This window comes from Staurois parvus, unplaced genomic scaffold, assembly GCF_062004578.1.
Source record: "Staurois parvus isolate SC_StPar_1 unplaced genomic scaffold, SC_StPar_1.0 ptg000133l, whole genome shotgun sequence".
Taxonomy (NCBI): domain Eukaryota; kingdom Metazoa; phylum Chordata; class Amphibia; order Anura; family Ranidae; genus Staurois; species Staurois parvus.
Genome location: NW_028317929.1, coordinates 2,797,011 through 2,821,233, shown reverse-complemented (window position 1 = coordinate 2,821,233; position 24,223 = coordinate 2,797,011).

Sequence of the window (24,223 nt, the reverse complement as noted above, 5' to 3'; positions counted from 1 at the left end):
CTTTATAGCCTTATTGTATTGAATGATTTAAGGGATACCGTAAAATTCACATATATTAAAATGTGGTTTAATGTTGATAAATGTAAGGTTATGCACTTGGAGGCTAAGAATATGCATGCATCATACATACTAGGGGGAGTACAACTACGGGAATCAATGGTGGAGAAGGATCTGGGAGTTCTGGTAGATCACAAGCTTAATAATGGCATGCAATGCCAAGCTGCGGTTTCTAAAGCGAGCAAAATCCTCTCTTGCATTAAAAGAGGTATAGACTCCAGAGAGATAGATATCATATTACCCCTGTACAGAGGCGGACTGACAACTCATGGGGCCCCTGGGCAATAGGGGATCATGGGGCCCCTGTGTCCTTGCCCAAACTCAAAAAAGCCTATGAAAAAGGTACCAGGGGCATCTCATGGGGTCCCCTACTGACCCCGGGCCCTCGGGTAGTACCCGAGTTTCCAAATGGTCAGTCCACCCCTGCCCCTGTACAAATCATTAGTAAAATCTCATCTGGAATATGCAGTTCAGTTTTGGCACCAATTCACAAAAAGAACATTGGGGAACTGGAGAAAGTACAGAGAAGGGAAACCAAACTGATAAGAGGCATGGAGGAGCTCAGCTATGAGGAAAGATTAGCGGAACTGAATTTATTCTCTCTTGAGAAAAGGAGATTAAGGGGGGATATGATCAGCATGTATAAATACATCAGTGGTTCATATAGTAAACTTGGTGTAGAGCTATTCACCCTGAGGTCATCACAGAGGACAAGGGGGCACTCTTTACGTCTGGAGGAAAATAAATTTAATCTCCAAACATGGAAAGGTTTCTTCACAGTGAGAGCTGTGGAATAGACTCCCTCAAGAGTTGGTTCTGGCCAGCTCAGTGGATTGCTTTAACAAAGGCCTGGATTCTTTCTTAGATACACAAAATATAACTGAATACTAACATTTATAGGTAAAGTTGATCCAGGGAATATCCGATTGCCTCTCGGGGGATCAGGAAGGAATTTTTTTCCCCTACAGGAGCAAATTGGATCATGCTTTGCTGGGTTTTTTGCCTTCCTCTGGATCAACTGGGGGTGTAGGAGTATAATTTGTTTTTTTAATTGTTGAACTGGATGGACTTTTGTCTTTTTTTCAGCCAGACTAACTATGTAACTATGACTCAGCAAAGGGGTATGTCAGAACTCTGCAAAGACACCAGTGCTTTGGCAGGGGATAGGCTTTGCTACTTAAGCTGTAGTTGCTTTATAAAGAAAAAGAATGGTAAAATATTGAACACCTTTTGATTTAATGCACATTGAATGTAATTAACTGACTTAATTTTAACACCTGAGCCCTAAAACATTTTGCCCCCTTCATGACGAGGCCATTTTTGGTATGCTGCACTGTGCTGCTTTAACTGGTAATTGCGAGGCCGTTCAATGCTGTACTTTTTTTAATATAATTTTTTTTCACACAAATAGAGCTTTCTTTCTTTTGGTGGTATTTTTGGTGGTATTTGATCATCACAGGTTTTTTTATTTTTAATTTTTTGAGATATAAACAAAAAAAGACCGAAATTTTGAAAAAATAAAACCCCAATATTTTTTTCTTTCGGCTATAAAACATATGCAATAAAAAAAAAAATAAAAAAATAAAATCTCTTAACATATTTTGGCCAAAATGTACTCTGCTTGTAGTTTTTAATTAAAAAACAAACAAACAACAAGTGTACATTAATTGGTTTGCATGAAAGTTATAGCTCCTACAAACTATGGCATACAGTATATACTGGAATTTTTTTTTTTTCATACTACTTATGGTGGCAATCAGCGACTTATAATTGGACTGCAATAGAGTGGCAGGCAGTCTGACACTAATTGATGCTGAGGGGATCTCAGTAACTGCCACTGAAATCACCAATGACCAGGGGCGGACTGACAACTCATGGGGCCCCTGGGCAATAGGGGATCATGGGGCCCCTGGGCAATAGGGGATCATGGGGCCCCTGTGTCCTTGCCCAAACTCAAAAAAGCCTATGGAAAAGGTACCAGGGGCATCTCATGGGGCCCTCTACTGACCCCGGGCCCGAGTTTCCAAATGGTCAGTCCGCCCCTACCAATGACATTAACACAGTGATCAGTGATAACACTATACAATGTCACTGTATTAATGACACTGGCTGGGAAGGGGTTAATATCTAGGGTGATCAAGGGGTAAATGTGTGTCTAACTATGTGTAACGTGTGTAAAGTGTGCTGTTTTTTACTATTAGATCTGCAGGGATGAGAAACACAGAGATTGTTCCCTTTGTACAAAGCTCTGGGCTGTGATTGTACGCATCATTGGATGAATCATTGGCCCAGATCTGTTGACAGGCTACTGCTGTGTACAATCACAGATGGTGCTGGTCGGAAGGCGCACATGAGTGTGTCCGAAACCCGGAAGTAGGCAATGATGTTTGGGTACAGTAGTGGCATTACATTGTGGACAGGCGGTCCCTAAGTGGTTAAGGGTCCAATTGGGCTTTACATGAATAAAATAGTAAAATAAATTCACTAGGATGTTCATAGCAGAAAAATAAAGTCCAGTTTAAATTCAAATGAAGATTCAGGTTTGTTAAGACAAAAAAAAAATCGCACCCCATATTGCAAATTACCAATCATTAGATGTGCTGACTGTATTTTCTTTTTTTTCTTTATTTCATTTGCTGATCCAGCCAGTAATAGACATCCTGTCATTTTGCTCTTTGGAATCAAAGTAAAAAGGTATGGCTGAGAATTTATTCACATGCAATTTGCAACTCTAAACATGTTTCTGAAAAAAAGCTTAAAATCCCTTAAATTAATGTTAGAAATAGGTTCAGGAAAAACTTTCTGTAAATATATATATATTATATATAATATTAATTATATAATTATATATAATATATATATTTTAAAGTGGATCATGTAGAGTGTTAAATCCCATCTCCAGGAAGAAACTCTTCATTATTGCCACACCACCCACCCATTCACACTTTTTTCTTTGAAAAACCTTCAGTCCCTTACTAGAGTTCATCGTTATGCCATCCTCAGTAGTACCTTCACAGAAAGTGGAGAGTGGTGATCCTTCATTGAAGTAATTTTCCATACAAACTAGCAGTGTTGGGTATGATGTTCACGAACACGAACATTGGCTGTTTGTGTGCTCAGCAAAAATACAAACGGTAAGGGCATTCGGCAGTCTGTTCGCCCGCTGCGCCCCATAAGCCACTGCACCCTGACAGTGCATTGTGATTGGCCAAAGAAATGCACCTGACCACAAGTCAGGTGCAATGCTTTGGCCAATCACAGTGCATGATGACATCACAAGGGGGCAGGGTCTTGTGACTTCATCACAGTATTTATGAACTGTCATCCTGGCACAGCTGTCAGACAGCAGGGGCCAGCACAGAGAGCGGAGCATTTTTTTTCTTTTTTCGGGTTGATGGTAGTGGCGGGCAATGTGATTAATGTTGGATATACTTCAGGAATATATGTTTTTATTTTTAATAAAGGACTTGTCAAAGACTGTCTACTGTAATTTTTTACACTACGCATTTTTTTGTGAATGAGTAGCAGTACCATGTACTCCATACTCATTCACATGGGGGGGTGAGATCTGGGGGCCCCCTTGTTAAAGGGGCTTCCAGATTCTGATAAGCCTCCCACCCACAGACCCCCACAACCACGGTTTTGGGTAAGAGGCCCTTGTTCCCATCAACATGCCCCCACACAGCCCCCCTGCCCCAAAGGACCCCCCCATGTGGTCCATGAGGGCATGTGGCCTGGTATGGTTCAGGGGGGGTGCTCACTCATCCCCCTGTTTCTTGACCTGCTGGGCTGCATGCTATGGGTTTTGGGGGGGACCCCCACGCCATCTTTAAAAAAAATTTCGGTGTGGGGGTTCCCCTTAAAATCCATACCAGACCCAAAGAGCTTGCTATTGATGGGAGGGGGGACCCCACGCCGTTTTAAAAAAAAGTTTTAATTTCCGGGCAACGCTGGTAAATCTTTTTACATTCAGCTGTCAGCGAGGAATAGCAGCATGTAAAGAAAGGGGTTAATACTTACCTATCCCTTCACCAATGCCACCTATATTTGCTCCATTCTAGAGCTTTAGTGGCTGAAGAATCATCAACATATGACGTATCTGGGTGCGTTGGATGCCTAGTTTCCTATACACACTACTGCTCCATCCACCAGCTACTCTATCACCTCCGGACATTGTAGATATATATAAATCGTCAGATGGAACCAGTGTCAGATACCGAAGATTTTTCAGTCAGTTTAGTTCTTAGGATTAAGAAGGTAAGCATTAACCCATGTCTTATTGAGCAGCCCTTAGTTTAAGACATTTAAATCTAGCAACAGAGTTGCTTTGGGTTCAGTAATATTTTTCCACTAGGTGCTGATCAGACCTACTCTGAGTATAGGAAGTACATTGGTCCATTCCTACACACAACATATCTCCTTTCACTTATATACATTTTATAAATCTCAAACTTGAAGGGATTGCTTCAAATAATCCTTCATCATTTCATTAGAATTGAAATAAGGCTACACTAAAATGTGGAATTTTAATGCTCAAGCCACTATGTAGTACGAATTTTCTTTGTAAAGTTTTCATTTTACTTGACCACCCTCCTTTAATTTTTTCATCTCTTAACAAATCCCACCAATGAACTGCTCCCTGGCCATTTCAAGTATTCCACCTTACCAGGTGTGTTGAATACCTACTACACCCAGCTGGGGAGCAGTGAAGTGGGCCACGTGAAAGGTAAGTATAATTAATCTTTGTTATAGGGTTGCCATTTTTTTTTTTTTTAATATACAATACTTCTGTTGGACAGAAATATGGGATCTCCCATTGCTGAATTGTTCATAAAGCTTCAATTTTCAGGGTTGCTATCTTTGTTCTTGCTTCACTATTTAGTGAGTATCTGCCCTGAAGCATGCATAAAGCCAAAGAAAGATCAGGATGTCTATCTTGCTTGCTTAACCAGCTTTAGAGTGAGAGAGCATCTCCCCAGTGGGAACACAAAAATTTCACAGATTTTAGCCACACTCTGACAAAAAGAGTTTTATTGCTATCGATCTCCCCGTTGATGTTGCATTTCTTTCTGTTCTTCTGACACCTACCATTGGGGCAGGACATGCAGAAAAATATCCCTAATGGGAACAGACACCACAGCTAAAAAAAAACTGCAGATATTCTAACAAATCTCCATTTTGTTCTAAAATGAAAAAAAAAATGTTTTGGTTAGAGATCAGTTTAGTAAAACATAAAATATGCTTTTTGCAGTGCTTATGGAGGTTTTTTCATTGTTTCTTGGCAAAACTGCTTTCTTACATTTATCTTTTTTACTGCTGGATGGACATTTTTTTTTCCTGTATTAGCTCCAGAGCCTCTACATAATTAATATCATGTAGCACCTACAGGCATATTATATCATATGGCTACCACATATGTTGTTTGATGTTTGAAGGTGTGCCTGGCTAGTATCGGTATACATTGCTGGATGGACCAGTTGTACTGCATACAGTTCTCACTTTACTGATGTACTCAATGGCTTTCTAGTAACATGTTACACCCAAACGCATAATCTTAAACATTAGGGCAAAAAGAGAAAGAAAGCAGAAACAATAATCAAAGCATTGCCTTTGGACTAACTAATTAAATATAAGCGTGAAATTTGTTGTTTAAATGGGCATTAAATAGCTCCAAAGGGTTACTATAGTATATTTGAATTATCATGGACCTATTCTTCTGTTAAAAAATGGCCATTCATTAGCTTCACAATTTAAAGTGGAATTGAACAAACAAAAAAAGTTGACAGGTAGGATTTTTGTGACAGAAGAGACTCTATTGGTTTCTTCTATCATAACCCCTTCTTCCTGCCTTTTGACATTTATGTACACAAACCCATGCATGTGCAGCTTAGCATATACATACGGCACAGCTCTATGCCGTGATGACGTGACTTCTGTGAGCGTGTACGTTAGGGATGTAATCGCGTTCTGGCCACAAGTGGAGTCAGAAACCAGAAGGAGGACTGGGAGAAGGTGGCCAGGAATGGATGGGAGCGCTGACATAACAGAGTTGAAGGAGATCACTAGCCAGGTATGTTGCCAGAATGTGCTAATATGCTGTGCATACTAACACATGATTGATAAAAGCTCCTGCTGCCAATTTTAATTTTTTTTAGTGGAAGTTTAATTTCACTGTATGGTTTTTGATAGAAAGAAAAAAATGAAAAAAAAGTGAAATAAAGAATATAAAGATGCCAGTACAAAAAATAGCAATCAAATGCACAAAAAAGAAACTCAATATAAATACAAAGAACACTAAATCAAATAAGCTAAGCCATCCTAAAAACACCCCACAAAATAAACACCCTCTAAATAGGGAAACATTTAGTAAATCAGTTTTATTTTTCAAGCAACTTTAAGGAATTTTTCTAATGGCAAAATCAGCAATTTTGCAGCGCAATTAAGTTTGACAAAATCAATCTACCCATTTCTAGCAAACAGGTAGCTTATGCAAGAATATGACAATTTATTTCCAAAAAAGCTGTACAAATGACAGCTCTAGTCTGAATGATATGTTATACTTCAACTTGCTCCCAGTTTTATATACATGGTTCATTATTCAACACTTATTTACTGTTAACCAGTTAGACTGCAATTACAAATGTTGTCAGCAATACCCAATTTCATTGGACAGCCACAGGTTTTGTAGTTTGTTTCTAAAAATGCCTGTCCCTTGGAAGGTACCCAAACTGAACACTAAAAAGTTGTAATAAAATTTCAGATCTAATTTTGATGGTTACATTCAATTTTTATTATTCATCTGCATTATCTTAGTTTTTCTATTATAAAAGGATTAATTAAAATGCAAAAGCAAATAATATGTGTTACATTATATGTAATTTGTGCAATACAGTCACAAAAGCATCTAGGTTATGTATGGAAATTATTTTACCATGTTGGTATCAACGTGGGTATGAATCAAATTTCATACTATATTAGCCTTTACTTATTCATCAACTGAATAGCTCCAAAGCCACTTTAAAGATAAAGTTTCATACATTACTGCAAGTAATCTTACGGAATTAATATATAAAACGTTGTAGGTGACCTTGCAGGGCTTTAAACTGGTAATATAATAACATTGAAAATTGGTGCCTCTGGAGGTAGAAGCACATTGGTTACAAAACAAGCTAAAGATTGTAACATATTAAACAGGAGAGACAAATCCAACTGCTATGCCAGTTATTAGTTTGCTTGAAAGAAATGCATTGCCCTGTCGCAGATGGTTAGTAAATGAAACATATGTTTCCACTGTCTGTGCTACGATTATAAACATGGACAATGCCTACAATTGTGGAAACATTTGAAGCCTGTGTCATGCTATTCTGTGTAATCGAATGAGTTGCCTGCCTGAGGGGGAATAATCTTTTCTGTCCTTTGATTTACAAAATGTTCCAATCGTGTGAATGTGAATATATGAGTCATGCTTGCAATAATCAAGCATACCACTTACATGGCATCAAAGGATTCCCTTAAAGGAAAGCTAGTTCAGCATGTTGAGAGGTAGGCAATGGTAATACAGCTACAAACAAATCAACTCAAAATATATACGCAGAAGGGAAAATGTATAAAGAGTAAATGAAAAAACTAAAGCTTTGCTAATGAAACAGTGCTAAAGGTCTAAACTACATTTGTGTCAGCACTAATTTGTATTTTCTTTCTTGTCTTCATTTCAGACAAGTCCTCTTGATAACACAACCACCATCTTACGGCTGTCAAGATTTAAGCCACAGGTCTATGGGATCAGCTGTAAATATATAGTAATAGTAATGCCTGAAGGTAAAACAAATCTTAAAGTGTTACTAAACCCAGGACCCTGCATTTATTATATCTGGTCTCCCATAGTACACAGAACATGGAAATACAATTATTTTAGAAAACACAAACTGCTAAATATAATTTCTCATCAGCAGTTAGAGCAGTCTTGTGACTTCTATCAGTGTCTAGTTGAGCACTGGTTAAAGCTTGTGGGAGGAGTTTTCATTCTCTTCTAACTGTCCTAAAAGGCTGCACAACCCCTGATCCTCTGTCTGGACAGTGCTAATTGGCCCTGTGCTGATCATATGCACTCTCCCAGAAAAAAAAAAACTCTCTAGCCATACACACTAAACTGAGCATATTCAGAGTATGGATTGGGGACAGTAGAAAAAGGGGAGGATCAGAGAAGACAGGATTGAACAGCCTTTTTACACAATGTGGAGGATTTCCCCTTACTTCCACAGTGAGTATAAGAAGCATGCTTTACTACATATAATATGTAAAGCGCTGCATAAATTGACGGCGCTATATAAGTACCTGAAATAAATAAATAAATAAATATACAGACTGATTTTACTGTTGTGGGTTTAGTAACACTTTAATGCCTGAAAGCAGTTTCACAACTTTAACATGTGTAAATAAAACTACTTATCATGGCAACTACTTAGTATATCCAGGCAAATTAAACTTATAATTGAGCCTTTTTTGGTGGTAAATGTTATTAGGTAGTCCTGCTTTAGTTTTTATCATAACAAAAAGCTGTCCGAAAATAGTAGAATTTTTTTTTAAATGGTAGTTGTATATTCCAAACAATAGCCCGCGCTCCTAAGACTATTATATCATATAATAAAACAATAATCTTTCAAAAAATATACATTGGTGATATAATCCTTAGTGTTAACGTGAAACAAATTATATCCAAATAAAAAAAAAAAAAGTGACCATTAAAATATACTACAAAAGTGATCAGTCCAAACGTGACAAATTCAAAAGTGAACAAATCTTCATTCCAAGTGACTTCTTATTGTGATCTCAATATGCGCTCACCTCCTTTGATGCCTCCTAAAAGGCAAAACTCGCTTTTGTTCACCTATTGGAACTATGGATCATCCATAGTTCCAATAGGTGAACAAAAGCGAGTTTTGCCTATTAGGAGGCATCAAAGGAGGTGAGCGCATATTGAGATCACAATAAGAAGTCACTTGGAATGAAGATTTGTTCACTTTTGAATTTGTCACGTTTGGACTGATCACTTTTGTAGTATATTTTAATGGTCACTTTTTTTTTTTTTTTTTAATTTGGATATAATTTGTTTCACGTTAACACAAAGGATTATATAACCAATGTATATTTTTTGAAAGATTATTGTTTTATTATATGATATAATAGTCTTAGGAGCGCAGCACTATTGCTTGAAATTTTATTTACACACATTGAGTAAGTGTTTTTGTGCTGACGCACCTTGTTAAATGTAAGTAGTGGCTCACAAGTCTTTTAAAATAGCCTTTTTGTAGTTGTATATTCCTTGTCGTTACTGTGACCCAACATTGAAAAACAACAAAAAACAAAATAAATTCTCCTACCGCTGACTTTCACAGTAACACCATATACAGTATGTGTTTGTACCTGTAGTAGGACTAGGAAACAATAGTGCATATTTTGCTATTTTTATCCTTTCTAAACACACAGACATTAACACTGACACTTAATAAAAAATATTTTTTAATCCTACCTAAAACACACTGACCATGACCTTTGACCTTGATAGTGACCTTTGACCCTGACACTGACACTATCCTAGATCAAGTCTAGATCTAGCTATTTTATATGTATTTTTTATTTCTTTTTTTACACACTTCTACACACTTCTACACGTACGTTTTCTTCTTTTTGTTTAACCATTTCCCTGGTGCCCTATAGCAGAAATACTGCTACAGGGCGGCACGATTGTGCAAAATCACGTGTATTACCCGCCGACACCCAGTGATTGCCGAGTATTACTGATGGGGGACTCTGTCAGCTCCTGTATGCAGAGCCAAACAAAGCAGTGTGCTTACAGTGAAGCACAACACACAGAATACTGTGAAACAGCACACCGCACACAGTTAACCCTTTGATCACCCCAGATGTTAACCTCTTCCTGCCCAGTGCCATTAGTACAGTATCAGTGCTTGTTATTAGCACCGATCACTGTATTGGTGTCACTGGGATGTCAGTGACACCAAGTCATTTCCCCCCAGTGTCAGAATGCCTGCCTCAGTCCCACAGTCCCGCAATCCCGCTATAAGTTGCTGATTGCCGCCATTACTAGTAAAAAAAAAAATTCTAGTATATACACCACCATTTGTAAACTTTCACATAAACCAATTAATTTACACGTATTGGGATTTTTTTTTAGCAAAGACATGTAACAGAATACATGTTTAATAGCACTAATTTGCTTTTAGTGCAAAAACTAAAAAATGCAAAGGCGATCAAATACCAATAAAAGAAAGCTCTATTTGTGGGAAAAAAGTACTTAAATTTCATTTGGGTGCAGCATTGCATAACTGCGCAATTGTCAGTTAAAGTAACGCAGCGCCGTATTGCAAAAAATGGCCTGGTCAGAAAGGGGAGTAAATCCTCTGGAGAGCAAGTGGTTAAATTCCCCTCTGGCTAGAAGAAAAAGATAAAATATATCTTTTTTTAAAGCAGAAGGAGAAAGAGCGTACAGGGGTGTGTTTTGACTGATCATTTTGATAGCCAATCACAGGCTAGCAATCACAGTGATCATGTGATCAGGCTCCTGATTATTAGTACGTAAGTCTGTGCTGGGAGTGTGCTAATGAGTGAGTTTCCAGCAGAGATGCCTGTGCACATACTGTAAATGTGGCCCTCCTCCATGATGTCAGATATACATTCACCGGCCACTTTATTAGATACACCTGTTCAATTGCTTGGTAACACAAATTGCTAATCAGCCAATCACATGGCAGCAACTCAATGCATTTAGGCATCAAGACGTGGTGAAGACAACTTGCTAAAGTTCAAATCATGCATCACATTGGGGAAGAAAGGGGATTTGATTGGCATGGTTGTTGGTGCCAGGTGAGCTGGTCTGAGTATTTATTAAACTGCTGATTTACTGGGGTTTTCCAAAATATCCAATATGCAGCAGTTGGTGGGGTGAAACATGCCAGGAGGTGTGAACTGGATGGAGTTAGGTTCAGGCTGCTATCATCTATTGCATGCTGGGCTTGTATGGTGTGCGGTAGCTGAGATTTATCTCCTTTTTCTGCCAAGTATTCATACTAGTTTTAATAAAAATAAATTTCATAAAAAGCTATTAACTACAGAACTGCATAAATTTTCTTTTACGTTTGCTTGGAGTTTAACTTTCAATACAGATGTGATTTACAGATATGCAAATTAGAGATAATTTGGGTAATAGTGATCATAATGTAATTACATTTGCCTTAAGTTACAGGAAAGAGAGGCACTTTGGTATGGCAAGAACACAAAATTAAAAAAAAAAGCTAACTCCACTAAATAGTACTATTTACTGCATAAAATTCAATGGGATCAAATCTTATTACCAAGAATACGGTAGACAGGTGTGTGTTTTAACTACATTTTAAACTGCAAGACTAAATTTAAAACCCACGTGGCAAAATTTTAATCTAAAAAGGACATTTGTGAGAAAAGGCTGGCTTAAAAAAAAAACAAAAACAAAAACAAAGTGAAGGAGACACACTCTGCATTTCAGAGCTACAAGGAATGCAACAGGAGATGCGAAATGACAATCAGGGCAGCTAAAATAGAATCTGAAAAACATACTGATACAATAAGTAAACTGAATCCACCAAAAATCTTCAAATATACTGTAGCAATGGTAAAAAGGAAAGGACAGAACATGTATGCCCCATAAAAGATGAACATGGGGAGTTGGTCACAAGTGTTAAGGAGAAGACAGATGTACTAAACATATTTTTCACTTTATACAAATGTAAAAGAGAAGTTTGATGGTAATGTTTCTAACAATTTACTGAATGTACCTACACTCACCTGCCACATTATTAGGTACACCTGTTCAATTGCTTGGTAACACAAATTGCTAATAAGCCAATCACATGGCAGCAACTCAATGCATTTATAGATCTAAAAGTGGTGAAGACGACTTGCTGAATTTCAAATTGAGCATCAGAATGGGAAAGAAAAGGAATTTAAGTCACTTTGTACATGGCATGATTGTTGGTGCCATATGAGCTGGTCTGAGTAATTCAAAGACTGCTGATCTACTGGGATTTCCATGCACAACCATTTCTAGTGTTTACAGAGAATGGTCTGAAAAAGAGATATTATCCAGTGAGCGGCAGTTGTGTGGATGAAAATGCCTTGTTGATGTCAGAGGTCAGAGGAAAATGGGCAGACTGGTTTGAGATGATAGAAAAGCAACAGTAACTCTTGTCAACATGGACCGAAATCTCTGAGGAATGTTTCCAACAGCTTGTTGAATCTATGCCACAAAGAAGTAAGAAGTTCTGAAGGCAAAAGAAGGTCCAACCCAGCACTAGCAAGATGTACCTAATAAAGTGGCCAGAGAGTGTATGTAGCTGATCGAAATGAAGGTTCAAAACAGATTAGACAAACTTAATATGAATGGCCAGGACCAGATTTCCCACCCCAGAGAACTTAATTCTGTTATAGACAGATCATTGTTTTTTTAAGGACATATAGCTGACTGTAATAATATGAACTGATTAGCGTAAAAAAAATGTGATACCTACCAGGAAACTACAGACTGGGTCAGGGGCAGGTGAATCTCAATAAATTAGAATACCATCAAAAAGTTAATTTAATTCAGTAATTAATTTAAAAAAGTGAAACTCATATATTATATATTACACACAGAGTGATTTTTTGAAGAATTTCTTTCTTTTAATCTTAATGATTATGGTTTACAGCTAGTGAAAATCCAAAATTCAGTTTCTCAGAAAATAAGAATGTTGAAAATATTTTGATGCACCTGTATATCAAAGAATTTGTTAGCAATAATAGATCATAAGAAACGACAAGCATGGATTTATGAAAGACCATTCATGTCAGACCAACCTGTTAACATTCTATGAGGAAGTGCGCAGGAATTTAGAGGAACGCTAGTGGACATATTATATCTGGACTTTTGTAAGGCATGCAACACTGTACCTCATATATTTTTAATTTACATAATGGAGTCTATTGGTCTAGAAGAAATTGTATGTACATGGATAGAAAACTGTTTACAGGAACATGTCCAGAGAATAGCGATACATAACCTGTTCTCTTAATGCACTATTGTTGTGTGTGTTATGCTCCCAAGGCTCTCTCTTGCGGCCAATGCTGTTTAATAATGATATTGAGGTTGGAATTAAGAGTTTACTTTCATTGTTTTCTGATAACATCAAATTATGCAGGAAAAAAATATTCAGCACAAGGTGTATTATTGCTATAGGAAGATCTAGATAAAATAGGGGGGGGGGCAACTACATGGCAAATGAAGTTCAAAATTGAGAAATGGAAACTTATGCACTTGGGTGTTAAAAATATGTATTCAACATACTCCTTGGAAGGGACTCCTCTGGATGAACCTGTAATGGAAAACAATTTGGGTATCCTTGTGGATCACAGACTTAGGAACAGCGTGCAATGTCAATCTGCAGCTAACAGGGTTAGCAGAATGCTGTCTCATATTAAAAATGGCATATGTTCAAGTGATCCATACATTTGCTCCTTTATAAAACACTAGTTCAGTATCATCTTAAATATGTAGCACAGTTTTGGTCACCATTTCAAAGAAAGGATGTCCTTCAACTAGTAAGTGCTCAAAGAAGGACTACAACATGAAAAAAGTAGCTAGCAGACCTTAGTTAAGAGAAACAATTACAACGAATATACGGAGGGGCCACATATATGCATACCAGAATGTAAATAGTGGTATTTGCAATCAGAAGCTTTCCGATCATGTGACCGCTGTGACAGCCCCTCACACCAGTCACATGATCAAAACTTTCGCCTCCTGGCATAAGAAATGTCTTGAAGTGCTGGGAGGAGCTGGCATTAAGGGGTTAAATAGTTCCTTTGGACCAAGCCTATTTCCAGGCAGAAAGAACAGTAAAAATGCAGGCAGGGCACAGGACAAAGCACTCGGGACAAAATGTATGTGAAATGGTTTGATACAGTAATGTTTTACTATGTGATTTTAGTGAATTTAGTGAATGTTACTTTTTCTCATTTTCAAATTTCCCGCCGTTCCGTCCCCGTACATCCCGACGTCGCAGGGAACGGAACCCAGAAGACAGATGCCAGCATCCGCCTGAGGACATTACAGGGGACACTGCAGGGGAGACATCGCGGGAGCGCAGAACAAGGTAAGTGATCGAGGGATCCCAGAGCCGTGCCACATGGTAAACCCGAGTGTAGCTCGGGGTTACCGCTTGTGGTACTGAAACTTTACCCCGAGCTACACTTGGGAATACCGCCAGGGAGGTTAAGAGATGCAGGGGCTGGGAATGCTGTATAAATCACATATAATCTCAGCTACATACAGTATACAGTGCTGTATTCTGGCAGGCAGACAAGACCTTCCTGTACCACTGCCAGAACAAAATCAAGTCAAGCTGAGTGGCACTCAGCCCTTCACAGAGAGATTTGTATTCTATGAATGAATGCAAAGCTTCCTCTGATTAGCTGAATCCAAGATTGCAATGTCATCAGCCCACCTCTGTGCCTCATCCAATCAGAGGGAGCTTTGTATTTATTCATAGAATGCAAAGTTCCTTGTGAAAGGCCGAACTCTTTTTTCTAGGAATGGGATAGGAACGTCTTGTCCTACTGCCGGAAAGCAGCTCCGTATACTGTATGTAGCTGAGGCTGCATACAGTTTATACAACACTGAAAGCCACTGCATCCCTTAGTGAAGTAAATGATTCATTTCGACCAGCTTGGTCCAAACAAACTATTTAAACTTAACTAAAATCTGGAGATCAGTTTTAAGGGAGGTCAGTATCATAATCAAATACAGAATTACAATAAATATATCAAAAGTTTTTATATATTTCCTGAAGAAGACACAAGGCCCCAATTTAGGATTGTTTTCAACACATATACCTCACACACACATAGGAGTTGAGCTTGATAGATGTTTGTCTTTTTTCATTCTTACCTACAGTACTGTAGTGTAACTATAGTATATGTACTAAAGCATGCATTAGCTTGTATATGTGAAGTAGACAGCTGAGATTTAAAATGATTTTATAACTATGGCCTTGGTCCAGTCAACATATGGTTCATCAAAACCTAGCTAATAGGAAGTGTTGAGAGGTTTAATAATTTTATCAATCTTTGATTACAATTTCTCTAATCTAATTTACTTTTTGTATTGAGCAAAGATTATGAAAATTAGGGTCTGCTATTAGGCTGCCTATACACTTGGATCTCCTCTTCACCTGAAATCCTAATTCTAGGGAGAAAAGCGAATTTGTATTAGAATTCCCAGACAGACATATCCCCAATAATGCTAGGTTTCTGATGTAGTCACTGGCTGTCATACATTTTCACATGTTCTATTTTGCAATGTGTTAAAGCAAATTGGTGTCTAGTGAAAAATATTTTTACTTTTTCTGAATGTTCTAGATGGCATCAAAATTATTCAAATATACTGTTCATCTTACAGTACACTCCCTTTTATCTCTGTATACATGTACTGTATATATTGCACCACACGGATCAAGGATCTAGCCAAATTACATCCTGTTTTCTTGAGTTCATAGGGGCGGAACTAATTTAGATATCTAGGCATATATTAGAACTTATCTATTCTGGCAGATATCCATTCTGATGGTATCAGACTTCTTGGAATAAATGTAGTGAGACTATCTGTGGTAAACTGGCAAATTCTGACAAAAAAACCTTTTATCGTTGACCTGACCTTGTTTGGGGACCTGGAACAGAAATGTTAAAAAGAAGGACATGCTTATTCAAGTTTTTTTTTTTTTTTTTAACAAAAGAAGAAAGTCTAATCTACATGGAATGAAACTACTTTTGCTAAGTCATACAGCCTTGGTCACACAAAAAGTTAAAAAGAACATTAGGGACCCAGTTAACACCTAATGATGATGGTAAAACAAACCTTTGAGCCTGAACCCATTTGTGCAACTTTAGAGTTTTAAGTAAACTACAATACAGGTGAAACTCGAAAAATTTGAATATCGTGCAAAAGTTAATTTATTTCAGTAATGCAACATAAAAGATGAAACTAATATATGAGATAGACTCATTACATGCAAAGCAAGATAGATCAAGCTGTGATTTGTCATAATTGTGATGATTATGGCTTACAGCTCATGAAAACCCCAAATCCACAATCGCAGAAAATTAGAATATTGTGAAATGGTGCAATATTCTAGGCTCAAAGTGTCCCACTCTAATCAGCTAATTAAGCCATAACACCTGCAAAGGGTTCCTGAGCCTTTAAATGGTCTCTCAGTCTGGTTCAGTAGGAATCACAATCATGGGAAAGACTACTGACCTGACAGTTGTGCAGAAAACCATCATTGACACTCTCCATAAGGAGGGAAAGCCTCAAAAGGTAATTGCAAAAGAAGTTGGATGTTCCCAAAGTGCTGTATCAAAGCACATTAATAGAAAGTTATGTGGAAGGGAAAAGTGTGGAAGAAAAGGTGCACAAGCATCAGGGATGACCGCAGCCTGGAGAGGATTGTCAGGAAAAGGCCATTCAAAAGTGTTGGGTACTCTCACAAGGAGTGGACTGAGGCTGGAGTCAGTGCATCAAGAGCCACCACACACAGACAGATCCTGGACATGGGCTTCAAATGTATTCCTCTTGTCAAGTCACTCCTGAACAACAAACAATGTCAGAAGGGTCTTACCTGGGCTAAAGAAAAACAGACCTGGTCTGTTGCTCAGTGGTCCAAAGTCCTCTTTTCTGATGAGAGCAACTTTTGCATCTCATTTGGAAACCAATGACCCAGAGTATGGAGGAAGAATGGAGAGGCACACACTGCAAGATGCTTGAAGTCCAGTGTGAAGTTTCCACAGTCTGTGTTGATTTGGGGGGCCATGTCATCTGCTGGTGTTGGTCCACTGTGCTTCATTAAGTCCAGGGTCAACGCAGCCGTCTACCAAGAGATTTTGGAGCACTTCATGCTTCCTTCCGCAGACGAGCTTTATGGGGATGCTGAAATCATTTTCCAGCAGGACTTGGCACCTGCCCACACTGCCAAAAGCACCAAAACCTGGTTCAATGACCGTGGGATTACTGTGCTTGATTGGCCAGCAAACTCGCCTGACCTGAACCCCATAGAGAATCTATGGGGCATTGCCAAGAGAAAGATGAGAGACATGAGACCGAACAATGCAGAAGAGCTGAAGGCGGCTATTGAAGCATCCTGGTCTTCCATAACAACTGAGCAGTGCCACAGGCTGATAGCTTCCATGCCACGCCTCATTGAGGCAGTAATTACTGCAAAAGGCGCCCAAACCAAGTACTGAGTACATTATTATTATTATTATTATACAGTATTTATATAGCGCCAAAGGGTATGCTCAGCGCTGTACAATAGCAAGGGGGACAGAACATGAGACAAGACAGTAACAATACAATACACGAGGGGTTCGAGGGCCCTGCTCTTTCGAGCTTACAATCTAGGAGACATATGCATGCTTATACTTTTCAGAGGTCCGATATTGTTCTATGTACAATCCTTGTTTTATTGATTGCATGTAATATTCTAATTTTCTGAGATTGTGGATTTGGTGTTTTCATGAGCTGTAAGCCATAATCATCACAATTATGACAAATCACAGCTTGAACTATCTTGCTTTGCATGTAATGAGTCTATCTCATATATTAGTTTCACCTTTTAAGTTGCATTACTGAAATAAATGAACTTTTGCACAATATTCTAATTTTTAGTTTCACCTGTACACCTTGTTTAAGCCTTCATTTGGTGGTAGATGTTAATGTATATGACCTGATATTTTTTATTATTAAAGTAAAACTGGCACAAAATAGTAAAAAAATATAATTACCAAAATCCTTCAAGAAAAAAACAGCCCAAAATAATTCCTATACTCTTAACATGCATGGTAAGACCACATATTTGTAATGTTTTGCTTTTTATCCTAGCTAATGTGATTGTAGTTGTATTAATGAACTTACGACAGAAACAATTCAGTATTGTCAATGATACTTTTTTTATTTGGGGTGTGTCCCCTTCATAAAGGCCCAAGCAGTGCACGAACCAAGAGTACTGCGTGGACCTTGATGGGGGACATACCCTGAAAGCTTGTCCTGAAAAATTGTTAGTGCAAATAAAAAAGGTATCACTTGGATAGTGGTGTTTTGTACCGGGTTAGAATGCCATATAATGTGTAATGTTTCTCCAGTTGATTAATGTATACTTTTCCTTTGACCTTGTTTTACTAAAATTTGGAAACAACAATTAAAATTTATTGAAATTAAAAAAGTATCACGGCAAGTACTCAACTGTTTTTATCCTCCCTAAAACACACAGACACTGATGATGATATTAAATATAATTTTTTTTATATTCTACCTAAATCTCACTGACACACTGTCTCTAACACTAAAACTGTCACTAACCTCAAATCAAGCCCTGATCTATTTTATCGTTATTATTTTTTCATCAGACTTTCATTTTTACCTGCTTCTCTTCTACAGAGTCTCCACAGGGACACATTCTATGGAATTCACAAAGAGTCTCATAGGTACACTTTAGAATTCTGTTGCACAACCCCAGAGGTAAGTACAGCAGAGACTGGGAGGGTGAGGAGGTTGTACGGTGTTAGTTTACCTTTACATCTGTAAAGGTGAACTATCCATTTAAGGGTTCATATTTTTATTAATAATTCCAAATAACTAGCAAATCAATAATTATGGTTTCTATTGTTTAAAATGAACCAAAACATTTCTAATATCTATTTATTAGGCATTAAGTGAATCTAATTGTACATTGCTGTCAAAATTGTATGCAATCTTAATCAAGTTTATGCATTGTGCAACAATTATCCTACAAATGATGAAACCATCATTAGGAATTTGGCATTTTTTTTACTATCCTCTAATGCTTTAAACCGTGTGAAAGCCATAAGAATGAGATTACATTGATTGCTCTTATTTTTTGGTCTGCTAAATACATAATTGAATGTATTTTGTTATATGTGCAATAACTGCAAAAACAGTTGATTAAATCTTGTGAGCTAATAACTTCCTGTGCTCTCTGCCTGTGCTGCACTCTTATAAGTTACAAGGCTCCCAGCTATTGATGTGGACTAGTAAACACCTCTGTAGTCCTTCCTAGGGAGACAGCTCTTCATAGATACAGTACAGTGAGTAAGAATTGTCACCCTAGGACAGGAAGTCCTGGACTGCCTGGATTATCATGTGAAAATAAAGCCTGAAAAAGAAAATGGAACTACCACACCTAAGAACTTAGAAGTTGCAAGACATTCAATTTTTGCTCTGGGGATATGCTTTCAGTCAACGTTTGAGCTAATATTTGATCATATTTTGTACACTTTCATATGTACATTTATTTGTATTGCCAGGTACTCGGCAATGATGAACAAGTTATAGTATGACAGTTTGCAGCGACTCTTTACACCATAACTGAACTGATATGCTGATTCATCTCACTGTCTGCCTTCCACCAGCAAGGGAAGTTGGGAAGTCAAGGAGCTCCAAATATTTCTATGCTGGCCGCACTGGAATGTGAGAAATGAAGTTCAGGAAGGGAGCCCTACTGGGGTCTTTTATTGACCATTGAGTTGCATTTCCCACAGGGGGCATGCCAGGAAGAGGGAAATAGCTGCATTTCCTCAGGCTGTAGACGACACAGCTTCCTCTTGCTATGAAAGAGCCTGGAGAGTGACATCGCTGTCCAGTGTGCACCACCACTGCAGCATAACAGTGGCCTGAGTGGGATCTGAAGTGCTGAGTCCAGATGTGCTGATAGCCAGAGTCACATGGGAGCAGAGCAGAGAATTGACTAAGTGCTGTGTGTGGCTGGATGATGAGCTGCAATATTACTGGGACTGGTGAGCTGCTGCTGTGGGGATTTACTATTTTTGTTAGAGACTGAGTTCTTTAGGAACACACCATACAGCCAACTAGTAGCCTTATTGCTGCCTGCAGGCTTGAGTGGGACTATTCTCAAGTGCACCAACAGTACATCTGGGCCTCAACGCTAGTCAGCTGAAGATTTAGGATTAAGGACTGCCCCGTTACAGCTGCTATACAGAGACCATTACTTATTGCTTATGCTAAGATGTACCCTTCAGGGGACATTGCATCATATCTTAGCCATTCTCCTAGAGTGCACTCTAGACTATAGTATTATTGTTCACATTTCAGTTAAGGCTTATATGCCCTGTATATTGCTGACTTTGCTGATTCATGAATCAATCCCAGTCTAGTGGTACAGAACTCTATTCTAAATTGCCCTGTGCCTAAGTTACCATAATGATTATACTGTCTAGCAAACTGTGTCTGCACCTATCTCCTGTGTGTTTATGTTAAAACCACTATTTATTCTAATCTGCACCAATATATTGAGCTAATTTACCACTAAACGGTCTCATGTCTTTTTTCTGGTGCTAATTCACAACAGAGTTAAACATACCTATACTCCATGTACTTATATGTGCTTGTAGTAACTTTCATTCAACCAGGTGTGTCAGAGGGGCTGAGAGTGTTCTTGGAGTTGAGTCACAGAACAAAGAACTCAAATTACCAATTGACTCCTGCTGGGGTAGTGCTACATTTAATTGATATTGTAGTACCTGGAAAAAAGTATTAGATGACAATTCTTTTGCATGTTCAGCAATATTGTGAGCATGCAGGAATGTGTGAAGTACTTTGCTGTTGTTGCTACAATATAGGAGAATATTAGGCTATCCATTAAAAATATCCAACCGCAGCTGAGGCTCCTGAAGGTCACTGGTCAATTATAAGTTCCAATTGAACAGTCTAATTCTTTTCTATACCTGTCAAAATCACAGATTTCTTATAACAACCATAAAATTTTGTGCAGTTTTTGTTGGCCACGCATGAAAAAAGCTGTCCAATCTCAAAACCACTTTCAATGCAATTGTTCATAAGTCTTGCTATGCACAGTATGGAGTGTAAAGTATTACCTCAAGATGCAAAAGATGCATACTACTTAGACCTGACAACATTAACAATGTGACTAATTCCCATTGTTCTTTTGTGATGGGGCAGAAATAAGCGACAGTGACACCTTACTGCCTAAGGAGAAATTACCTAATATGGACAAAAGAGTAGATGTGCATGTCAAGTAAGATATGGATCTCTCAAGGTTATGATCACTCAGAAATGAATGATTGCAATGTCTGCAATTTTTAATTTTCATGAACAGTGTACTAACAAATATTTGTATACAAAGTCATCAGAAGGTTAGCGCAGAAACACTGTTAGCGCACCTTTATGTTAGCCTATGTGTCCATGGACACATTGGCATTTACAGGCAGATAAGAAAAACATCACCAGTGCATTCAGGAGAGGATCTTCTGAGCAGAAAAAAAACTTGATGTACATAAATGCATCTAAACACATCTAAATGCATCCAAACATATTTAAAAATTAGAATCGTTTAGTGCTTGAGTGTTTATTTATTCCAGTGACCAGAATAAATTAATATTCTGGCCAATGAAATCCATTAGCGCTCAAACACTTGACATGCCTAAATGCGCCTAAAGGCCTGAGCAAAACATGGCGTTAGGTGAAGTTTTTAAGCAGCTTTTTCCTTCAAGGAGTAAAAGGTGTTCATAGGAGAAAATCTAATGCCATGTTTGTATGAGTCCTTAAATATTTACATATTGTAAGCAAGCAATAGATAAACTTTAAAGCAATATTCACTGCCTTTAGTAGCTGCAGTCACTGTGGGGTGATCCATCCCTTAATGTTGCAGCTGAGGTTTCTCAGCTTCTCTCTACATAGCTCAGCTTTACAGTAACTTCCTGCAGTGAGTTGCCATCCTATCAGCCTTCTAATCTCTAATCTTAACACAGAGCAGGTGAGAACAAGGGGAGAGCAGTGTGGCGGAACCCAACTTGTGAACTTTGAAGTTGAATTGCTTCTCCAAGCCTGCAGTTACTTGTTTACTGTGTGTGTTAAGAATATACTGTATACATTTTAAGAGTCTGTAGGCCACACACCGACAAAATTCTGTTCACAAACTCTATTTAAAAAAGGTGTTAGTGTCACAGTGTGGTTCAAACCCTGTATCACAAAGGGTTTGATGACAATTAGGGAGGATCTAAAGGTGACTGGCCAAATTAAGTTTAGGTGTGTTTTTTCACTTTTTGCTTTTCTTGTTATTGTTCTTGTTTCAGTATAGTTTTTTCTGCAATACTGTTCTTACTTATTCAATACGGCAATGAGCAATGTGCAAAATGCAGTTACCCGTAGAGCCCTATCAACAATGCATTTTCTTGCTTTGACTTCTCTAAACTGATGAAGGGTGAAATCTGACAGTGCTTTGTTCACCATTATTGCTCTCCTTGCTGCTTTATTAAATAAGCCCCTAGGTCTACTTCAATAGACAGTTAATAGTATAATACGCAATGTCTTGTCAAGAAAATTCTATTTCACAGCTGCAGAGCTAAGAATGTCAGCTCGGCATACTGATATTATTTCCCAGAGTAAATAATATAGATTCCTCAGCATGATATGATATCCTGGAGTACACTTTCTTGTGTGAGCTTCTTCTTGCATGTTCATAGCCAACTTTCTATCATCAGCAAATTGAAGTAATTTGCACGTTATCCATGCTCAGAGATTATTTATGTAGGGGAACGTTAGCTATGGTTCTGGAATGAAATGCAATGAAATCCTTTTTCTGGTTAAATACAGAAAGAGTTTGTCGGTTTTTAAATAATGACAGTCCACTTAGATCAAAAGATTGGCTCTTGGACAAATAGATGCATGAAACCCGGGTGCTGTGTTCAGTGTAAAACTCAGAAACGAATTTGCAAACATAGCATCTCAGCAAGACTGAATAATAGAATTAGATATGAGGGCTGTGCGAATTACATACTTTAATGGAAATGTCCTGAAAAGCAAACACTATAAATAAAACATGAATCTGCTAATTTTGTAGAAATAAAAAGAACTAAAACATTCATCCAAGTGAAAATGAAAATAAGGGATTGATGGGCAATAAATTCCATCCAAAGATTTCCTGTCACTTCCTGTTCTTCTGATCCCTTAAACTTCTTCAGTGATTTCCTTAGAATCAAACAAAGCTGAAATCTGGGGAAAATAATATTTCTCCCTTATAGTGGGAAATTATCTAACCCAGCATTGCAAGAGTTAAATGTGTGTTTACATCTAAGGGACAGAAGAAGCACTCTACCGGCTTCCCCCCTGCTCTCTCCCTTCAGCTGCTACAGGGGATTTGTCAGGATGGAGAGCAGGGAAAAAGCCTGTAAATGACATATCCTTCTTTTCTGAAGGGAGAGTCAGTGATCAGTACCAATCACTGACCCTGTCTATTCATAGCTGAAACATAGTAAATTGTGTTTACTATGTTTCAGTTTGTGAATGGAGGGGAAGCTCTGTACAGAGCTATTCCTGCCCATTCATTCAGTGCAACTGAGCCTGCAGAGAAGGAGATTGAGGGCTGGGTCCTCTATCTCCTTTCTCTGTCTCAAAGGTGGAACATCAGAGGTCTTTTTAGACCCCTGTTACCTAACCAAAGCCCCCCAAGGGGTTTTCTAAAAGAATTGCAAAAAATAATTGTAAAAAATATTGTAAATACAGAATGGTAAAAAAAAACTACTGACACCAGTGGCGGAATTACCAGGGTGTCAAAGGTCTCACTTGCAACCAGGTCCTGGTGTACTGCCACCGGGCTCAGAGGGAAGGGCCTTATCAGAGGATCAGTGGGGCCCTTCATGGTTTCTTGTACTGGGACCCTAAAGGTTCTAGTTATGCCACTGTACCTGATCCTCCACTCCTGCAGTCTCCAGTGTTCAAAATCCCTCTGACATCATCTGGACCAATGCAGAGTCCATAGTCCTGCATTGGACATGGGGATGACATGAGCTCAGGTGAGAAGCGTAGGTGAGAAGAAGAGAATGGCAGTTACTGAAAGCCTGGGTAAAAGACTGGGTAAGTAAAAGTGCTTTTTCCCATCCCCTAACCCTAAACCCTTTCACCTTTGAGTTCTGGGGCAGACCCATTGCAAGGAAGGACTTTTACACTTTCCCAGAATTGCTCGTAAGGTTTTTTTTCTAGTTTTCAATATAACATAGAATAGTTAAAATGTGTTTATATTTGTGTCCCATT